At 55.6% G+C, this 8716-nt stretch overlaps 1 long non-coding RNA gene across 1 annotated transcript; it reads left to right on the top strand.

Annotated features, from left to right (window-relative positions):
- The first annotated feature begins 6067 nt into the window (after positions 1-6067).
- On the top strand, positions 6068-7858 carry LOC137141912 (uncharacterized). Its single transcript, XR_010916782.1, has 2 exons — positions 6068-6696; positions 6861-7858. It is a non-coding gene; the product is annotated as an uncharacterized lncRNA (long non-coding RNA).
- The last annotated feature ends 858 nt before the right edge of the window (positions 7859-8716 follow it).

Below are 8716 nucleotides of genomic sequence, written 5' to 3'. Positions count from 1 at the left end.
TTCCCATACCCCATCCGGCCAGATCCAGACAGTGCGCCCCCGCCGCCCTCCTGCCCCGTCATTCCCCTGCCACCCACAGAGCACAGCTCCCCACCCCGTCCTGCCCCACTCACTCCCCTGCACCCACAAAGCATAGCTCCCCTTCTCCTGTCCTTACCGAGTCACTGCTCCTCTTCCACCCACAGAGCACAGCTCCCTCACCCCTGTCCTGCCCCAGTCATTCCCCTGCACCCACAGAGCACAGCTCCCCCTCCCCCATCCTGCTGCAGTTACTCCCCTGCATCACAAAGCACGGCTCCCTTCTCCCGTCCTGACCCAGTCACCTCTCCGCCTCCCCTGTCATGCCCCAGTCACTGCTTCCCGTCCCCCGTCTTGCCTGACGCAGACACTGCTCCCCCTCCTCCATCCTGCCCCGTCACTCCCCTGTACCCACAGAGGCCAGCTCCCCTTCTCCTGTTCTGACCCAGTCACTGCCCCCCGCCATCCACAGAGCACAGCTCCCCCTCCCCCGTCCTGCCCAAATCACTCCCCCATACCTGGAGCATGGCTCCCCAGCCCATGTCCTGCCCCAGTCACTCCCCTGCACCTCAGTGCACGGCTCCCCTTCTCCCATCCTTACCCAGACACTGCTCCCCCTCCCCTGTCCTGCTCAAATCACTCCACCGTCCCTGGAGCTTGGCTTTCCGTCCCCTGTCCTGCCCCAATCACTCCCCTGCACCCACAGAGCACAGCTCCCCTTCTCCTGTGCTGACCCAGTCACTGCTTCCCTTCCCCTTTCCTGCCTGCCCCAGACACTGCTCCCCATCCTCCATCCCACCCCAGTCACTTCCCTCCACCCACAGAGCACAACTCCCCTTCTTCTGTCCTGACCCAGTCACTCCTAACCACCCCTGAATCATGGCTCCTTCTTCTTCATCCTCCCCCAGTCATTCCGCCCATCCCCAGAGCATGGCTCCCCTTCTCCTGTCCTCCCCCACCTCTGGAGCGCAGCTCTCCATCCCCTGCCCCAGTCATTCCCCCAACCCTAGAGTGTGGCTCCCCCCATGCTGTTTTCCCCCAGTCACTGCTTTCCCTCCCCTGTCTTGCCCTAGTTACTGCCCCAATCCCCTGGAGCCTGACCTCCCTCCCCTCCCCTGCCCCAGTCAGCCGCACCCTGAGCCCTGCTCAGGTGGCAAGGGGCGGGAGGTGGAGAGATCAGGGAGTGATGGTCGTGGTGAAGCCTGAAGGGGAAGAGACCTGTAGAGGAGGGGCCTCGGGGAAGGAGTGGAGCCTGTTCTGGTGCTTAGGGTCTGTTTTTCACAGATTAGAAAGTTGCTGCCAGTCCCAGATTTGTAGTGTTAAGAACAGAGGGTCAGTAAATGACAGTAAATGTCGTGTGTCAGCCGGATCTGTACATTTGTCTTTTTGCCTCAGTGCTTTAGAGAGAGAGGCTGGAGCATAAGTGTAGGTAACACATTATCTTACACAGAACTGTGTTTTAATGCAAAACTTAACATGAGGCCATTCGAAGGGGGATTGTTTTGAGTTTCAAATGGGAGTGTCTCTGACATGCTGGGTGAATTGGTCAGCCCGGAAGGGTTACCATTGGTCTGGGTTTTCCTGGACATGGCCTCTTTTTTGATCCTCTGGCCAGGTGGATTTGTCAAATAAGAGGCAATGTGTGGAGTAGCTGTTGCACATCAGAAAGAGTTCTGCTTGGTCTGCTCTCTATCCTGCATGTGCAGCTGATTTGTATCTTGGTTCCTGCTGTGCAGGTTCAGCTGCTGGATCTTACCAATACATGCCCTGGGGACAGGGAGAGGCTTGCAAGGAGGTACTGACTGACCTGTGTCCCTGGCCTGTGTCAGCTCCCCTGACACTGTGATCCGGAGTGACACTGCCCTCCACCTTGAGATTGAGGTGGTAGGCATCTTCCCTCCCTCCCCAGCACCCTGCAAATGCCCCTTCGTAGTCCAAACACACCCTTGCGGCAACCCCTGACTGTACCCCACCCTCCTGGCAGTGTCTTCATTTTAGGAATTATGAAATAAGGTAACCATAGTCTTACCTGGTGAGAATGTTTGAATCCTCTGTCAATTTGAATTGCAATGAAGGTGAGCACATGTTGCTGTTGCTGATGTAAGAATGAACTAAAGGGTTTCTGTGTCCCATGAGCCTCTATTTATAGCTTCCTTTGGCTTGCAAGGTATGATGGGAAATTGGGGCGGAGCTTGAGCGGTATTTAAGCTGGCCTCCTGTGAGAGGGAGTCATTCATCCTCTTGGTGCTCCAAGGAGATGTAGCAAGGTATGTGTATGGCACTTGGTCTCCTGGAAAGTATTGCTGTGGGCTAACAGTTGAAGGTGGCATGTGTTGTTTTTCTCATTTTAGAATATGGGATGTGTTTGTGGATAATGTACTGTATTTGTCTCTTTAGTTGTGTGTAGTGTACTTTTCCATGATTTCAGGTGGGGCATAGTGTGCATGATTACTGTCTTATCTAGTTTTTCTTTGGGGGGAAGAAAGTGTGGGTTATTTCTGACACTATAAATGTGTTTTTTAAAAGAAGCTATATCAGTAACACGTAAATAGCATTGGACTCTTGTAAAAGCATAGCAGTCGCCTCCGGTATGGGTTGGAGTCTTTGCATTTGGTAGGGATTGGTCTAGTAATGTTCAACGGGAGAGTTTTCTCTTAATGTGACTTCATTTCCCTTGCTTCTATTGCATAGTCAGTTGAGTGAGTGGAGATAAACTTCAAAACTTTTTCATAATTGTTCTTTTTGTGTTTGTTTCAATAGGCCTCCACATCCGGTAGTGAGTTGCCCTGTAACGGGAAGGGTCACGAAGACGATGTCCGTCCGTCCTGGCATTGCTGTATTTACGTGTCTCACACTCCCACTCGGTGAAGAACTCTCATTGCGATGACTGGAGCGAGGCCGCTGCTGTCCCCAAGTAAAAGATACGTATCTTCTGAAGGGTTGGCGGGTCCCAGCCCTTGTTGAGGGGCCCGTTGTGTGGAGAGCCTTTGTCTCCCGGGGCCAGGGACCATGGGGTCAGTGGCGATGCTCCGTTCTTCGAGGTCCACTCCTCCCACCACGGCTTTGAATCACAGGTGTCCGGTCCCTCCCTGTGGTGTCCTCCCCTCGGTGCCGGTTACCTCGAGAGGATGTGAGCATCCCACTTAGCAATGGGAGATGGGAAGTGGTCCAAGGGGATGGTGATGTTTAGCCGGGGGTGTGTTGGCTGAACGATTCCTTTGTTCCCCTCACTTACGTTGCGTATTGTGCCGTGTGGAGCCTCGTGAGCGCAGCTTGACGTGAAAATTTGTTCCCCTTCCGTTTGTTTGCAGAGGCCGCCACCTCTGGTAGCGAGTGAAAATTTGTTCCCCTTCCGTTTGTTTGCAGAGGCCGCCACCTCCGGTAGCGAGTCGCCTGCGACGGCGAGGGTCGTGAAGCCGATGCCCGTGCGTCCCAGCGTCACTGCGTGCGTGCAGACGCGCTCCCGCTCAGTGAGGACGTCCCATTGCGATGCGTGGATCGAGGTCGCCGCTGTTCCCACGTAAAAGATACGTATCTGCTGAAGGGTTGGAGGGTCCCAGCCCTTGTTGAGGTGCCCTGTGTGGGGGGAGCCTTTGTCTCCCGGGGCCAGGGACCATGGGGTCAGTGGCGATGCTCCGTTCTTCGAGGTCCACTCCTCCCACCTCGGCTTTGAATCACAGGTGTCCGGTCCCTCCCTGTGGTGTCCTCCCCTCGGTGCCGGTTGCCTCGAGAGGACGTGAGCATCCCACTTAGTGCAGGGAGGTGGGAAGCGGTCCGAGGGGACGGTGATATTTGGCTGGGGGTGTGTTGTCTGAACGATGCCTTGGTTCGCGTCGCTTACCTTGCGTATTGTGCCGCGTGGAACCTCGTGAGCGCAGCTTGACGTGAAAATTGTTCCTCTTCCGTTCGTTTGCAGAGGCCGCCAACTCCGGTAGCAAGTCGTCCTATGACGGTGAGGGTTGTGAAGCCGATGTCCATCCGTCCAGCGGACGTGCTGCCGCTCGGTGAAGACGCCCAAGTGTGATGCCTGGGGCGAGGCTGCCGCTGTCCCCACGTAAAAGATAAGTATCTGCTGAAGGGTTGGTGGGTCTGAGCCCTTGTTGAGGGGCCCTGTGTGGGGGGGAGCCTTTGTCTCCCGGGACCAGGGACCATGGGGTCAGTGGCGATGCTCCGTTCTTCGAGATCCACTCCTCCCACCACGGCTTTGAATCACAGGTGTCCGGTCCCTCCCTGTGGTGTCCTCCCCTCGGTGCCGGTTGCCTCGAGAGGACGTGAGCATCCCACTTAGCGAAGGGAGGTGGGAAGGGGTCCGAGGGGATGGTGATATTTGGCCGGGGGTGTGTTGTCTGAACGACGCTTTGGTTTGCGTCGCTTACCTTGCATATTGTGCCGCGTGGAGCCTCGTGAGCGGAGCCTGACGTGAAAATTGTTCCTCCTCCGTTTGTTTGCAGAGGCCGCCACCTCCGGTAGCGAGTCGTCCCGCGACGGCGAGGGTCGTGAAGCTGATGTCCGTCCGTGCGTCCCGGCGTCGCTGCATGCATGAAGACGCCCCAGTGCGATGCCTGGGGCGAGGCCGCCGCTGTCCGCACGTAAAAGATACGTATCTGCTGAAGGGTTGGCGGGTCCCAGCCCTTGTTGAGGGGCCTTGTGTGGGGGGAGCCTTTGTCTCCCGGGGCCAGGGATCGTGGGGTCAGTGGAGATGCTCCGTTCTTCGAGGTCCCCTCCTCCCACCACAGCTTTGAATCACAGGTGTCCGGTCCCTCCCTGTGGTGTCCTCCCCTCGGTGCCGGTTGCCTCGAGAGGATGTGAGCATCCCACTTAGCAATGGGAGATGGGAAGTGGTCCAAGGGGACGGTGATGTTTACCCGGGGGTGTGTTGGCTGAACGATTCCTTCGTTCCCCTCACTTACGTTGCGTATTGTGCCGTGTGGAGCCGTGTTAGCGCAGCTTGACGTGAAAATTTGTTCCCCTTCCGTTTGTTTGCAGAGGCCGCCACCTCCGGTAGCGAGTCGCCCTGCGACAGCGAGGGTCGTGAAGCCGATGCCCGTCCGTCTGTGCGTCCCAGCGTCACTGCGTGCGTGCAGACGCGCTTCCGCTCAGTGAGGACGTCCCATTGCGATGCGTGGATCGAGGTCGCCGCTGTTCCCACGTAAAAGATACGTATCTGCTGAAGGGTTGGAGGGTCCCAGCCCTTGTTGAGGGGCCCTGTGTGGGGGGAGCCTTTGTCTCCCGGGGCCAGGGACCATGGAGTCAGTGACGATGCTCCGTTCTTCGAGGTCCACTCCTCCCACCACGGCTTTGAATCACAGGTGTCCGGTCCCTCCCTGTGGTGTCCTCCCCTCGGTGCCGGTTGCCTCGAGAGGACGTGAGCATCCCACTTAGTGCAGGGAGGTGGGAAGCGGTCCGAGGGGACGGTGATATTTGGCTGGGGGTGTGTTGTCTGAACGATGCCTTGGTTCGCGTCGCTTACCTTGTGTATTGTGCCGCGTGGAACCTCGTGAGCGCAGCTTGACGTGAAAATTGTTCCTCTTCCGTTCGTTTGCAGAGGCCGCCAACTCCAGTAGCAAGTCGTCCTATGACGGTGAGGGTTGTGAAGCCGATGTCCATCCGTCCAGCGGACGTGCTGCCGCTCGGTGAAGACGCCCCAGTGTGATGCCTGGGGCAAGGCTGCCGCTGTCCCCACGTAAAAGATACGTATCTGCTGAAGGGTTGGTGGGTCTGAGCCCTTGTTGAGGGGCCCTGTGTGGGGGGAGCCTTTGTCTCCCGGGGCCAGGGACCATGGGGTCAGTGGCGATGCTCCGTTCTTCGAGGTCCACTCCTCCCACCACGGCTTTGAATCACAGGTGTCCGGTCCCTCCCTGTGGTGTCCTCCCCTCGGTGCCGGTTGCCTCGAGAGGACGTGAGCATCCCACTTAGCGAAGGGAGGTGGGAAGGGGTCTGAGGGGATGTTGATATTTGGCCGGGGGTGTGTTGTCTGAACGACGCTTTGGTTTGCGTCGCTTACCTTGCATATTGTGCCGCGTGGAGCCTCGTGAGCGGAGCCTGACGTGAAAATTGTTCCTCCTCCGTTTGTTTGCAGAGGCCGCCACCTCCGGTAGTGAGTCGTCCCGCAACGGCGAGGGTCGTGAAGCTGATGTCCGTCCGTGCGTCCTGGCTTCGCTGCATGCATGAAGATGCCCCAGTGCGATGCCTGGGGCGAGGCCGCCGCTATCCGCACGTAAAAGATACGTATCTGCTGAAGGGTTGGCGGGTCCGAGCCCTTGTTGAGGGGCCGTGTGCAGGGGGAGCCTTTGTCTCCCGGGGCCCAGGACCGTAGGGCCAGTGGAGATGCTCCGTTCTTAGAGGTCCCCTCTTCCCACCACGGCTTTGAATCACAGGTGTCCGGTCCCTCTCTGTGGTGTCCTCCCCTCGGTGCCGGTTGCCTCGAGAGGACGTGAGCATCCCATTTGGAGTGTGGGGAAAGGGATAAGGGCATGTTTGAAAGTGTGGTTTCATATTTATAATTGGAGAGGATTTGAGAGATTGTCATCGTGCAAGTTAAATGGTTGTCATGATGTGTGGTGTCTTTCTAGGTTCTGTAAGAAGATGTGGACAGCTGTGGTAAAGAACAGCTGAAGTCAAAGTGCGCTGCGGATGAAGTTAGTTCCATGGACATGGATCGCTTGAGAGGTTTGCTAGGTGTGTACGTTTATTGATGTTGATGTTTGTGTGTGGCACAGTTGAGGTCTTTCACTGGGTGCATGGCAGTGGGTATCACAGTTGTGTTTTTGGTTGTATTTGAGATGTTTTGCAGTGGCCGTGTGGTGGTTGCAGGTGTTGAGAAATGTTCTATGTCTTTGCAGGGGCAAGGAGTTTGAAGCTGAAGATCACCCTGTGATATGAGTGTTTGTAGGAGAAGATTGCAGTGTGTTTTTTTGTTTGTTTTTGTTTTTTTTGGGAGCTAAAATGTATAATGTGTGTTTCTGGGTTTGATATGAAGCGTCTTCTTAATTTCAGGGCTAGGTTGTAATGGAGCAATGGGCTTGTCATTGTGTAGAGATTTGTAATATCTACAAGTATTTGAGGATACTGGTATTTGGGGTATTAACTTCTGTAAAAAGCTGAAGTGGTTGGAAGTCATTGTTGACATCTGTAGTCTCATGTGTAATGTTTTGGGTGTTGTAAATCACATGTGTCTTTGCCATTGGGGGTCACTTAGATAGATGTAATGTGTTGACTATATCTGTGTTCACTATGACACACAGTTGTCTCACAATGTTTGTAGATAGATATAGTAATGTGTTAATACATGGAATGCTTTGCTGTATTGTTTGCACTGTTGTAATCAGTCAGGTTTGCATTTAGGTCAGATGACTTATGAGTCATCCACCTAGTAGCATTCTCAGTTGTCAGCAATCATCTCTGTGATGATTGTCAACCCTGGTGCGGTGCAGTCAAACAGCCCCAAGGCTGACGTTTGTTGCAATTTGTCAGCCTTTCGGCTGTTTCGCTGCACCGCACCAGGGTTGGGGCTGTCCCGGACAGTCTTTGACTTAACTTTTTTGGCCCTGTAGGAGGTGGGGAGGGAGCGTGCAGGCTAGTCGTGGTGTGCTTTACCACCAGGTGGGAGAGGTGGGAGTGGGGTGAGATTGTGTACTGGGAGCAGGTCGTGTTTTCAATGAGTATGTGGGCAGGAAACCATATGTGTCGTTCCATAGGCTGACTAGGGTAATTGAAGACTACTATGCCAGGCTTACATGACATCATGTGTGTCAGCTGTATAAGACTGTTCCACAGTGTATGTGGTGGATGTATTGTAACATTCTGTGTTGCCAAATAAAAAATTGTACTTTGAGATGACTGTGCTGTGTGTGTCTCTGCTGCTTTCAAAACATGGTGGAAAGGTGTGAAGGAAGTGGTAAGAGTGGGATGGGACAATATGCCCAATGCCATCTGCTCATGTTCTGTCCCCCTACGGTTTGGGTCCCGGCCCTTAGGGTTTGGGTTTGCAGGGTTGGGGTTTGGGTCCCGGCCCTTAGGGTTTGGGTCCCGGCCCTTAGGGTTTGGGTTTGCAGGGTTAGGGTTTGGGTCCCGGCCCTTAGGGTTTGGGTTTGCAGGGTTAGGGTTTGGGTCCCGGCCCTTAGGGTTTGGGTCCCGGCCCTTAGGGTTTGGGTTTGCAGGGTTAGGGTTTGGGTCCCGGCCCTTAGGGTTTGGGTTTGCAGGGTTGGGGTTTGGGTCCCAGCCCTTAGGGTTTGGGTTTGCAGGGTTAGGGTTTGGGTCCCGGCCCTTAGGGTTTGGGTTTGCAGGGTTAGGGTTTGGGTCCCGGCCCTTAGGGTTTGGGTTTGCAGGGTTAGGGTTTGGGTTTGCAGGGTTAGGGTTTGGGTTTGCAGGGTTAGGGTTTGGGTTTGCAGGGTTAGGGTTTGGGTTTGCAGGGTTAGGGTTTGGGTCCCGGCCCTTAGGGTTTGGGTCCCGGCCCTTAGGGTTTGGGTTTGCAGGGTTAGGGTTTGGGTCCCGGCCCTTAGGGTTTGGGTCCCGGCCCTTAGGGTTTGGGTTTGCAGGGTTAGGGTTTGGGTCCCGGCCCTTAGGGGTTTGGGTTTGCAGGGTTAGGGTTTGGGTCCCGGCCCTTGGGTTTGGGTTTGCAGGGTTGGGGTTTGGGTCCCGGCCCTTAGGGTTTGGGGGCCAGGCCAGGCCAGGCCAGGCCAGGCCAGGCCAGGCCAGG

Source organism: Emydura macquarii, unplaced genomic scaffold, assembly GCF_026122565.2.
Source record: "Emydura macquarii macquarii isolate MOO-44397 ecotype Brisbane River unplaced genomic scaffold, CSIRO-AGI_Emac_v2 contig_3122, whole genome shotgun sequence".
In the NCBI taxonomy this organism is placed as follows: domain Eukaryota; kingdom Metazoa; phylum Chordata; order Testudines; family Chelidae; genus Emydura; species Emydura macquarii.
Note: the sequence above shows the minus strand (reverse complement) of the source record. Positions and strands in the feature narration are given on the sequence as shown.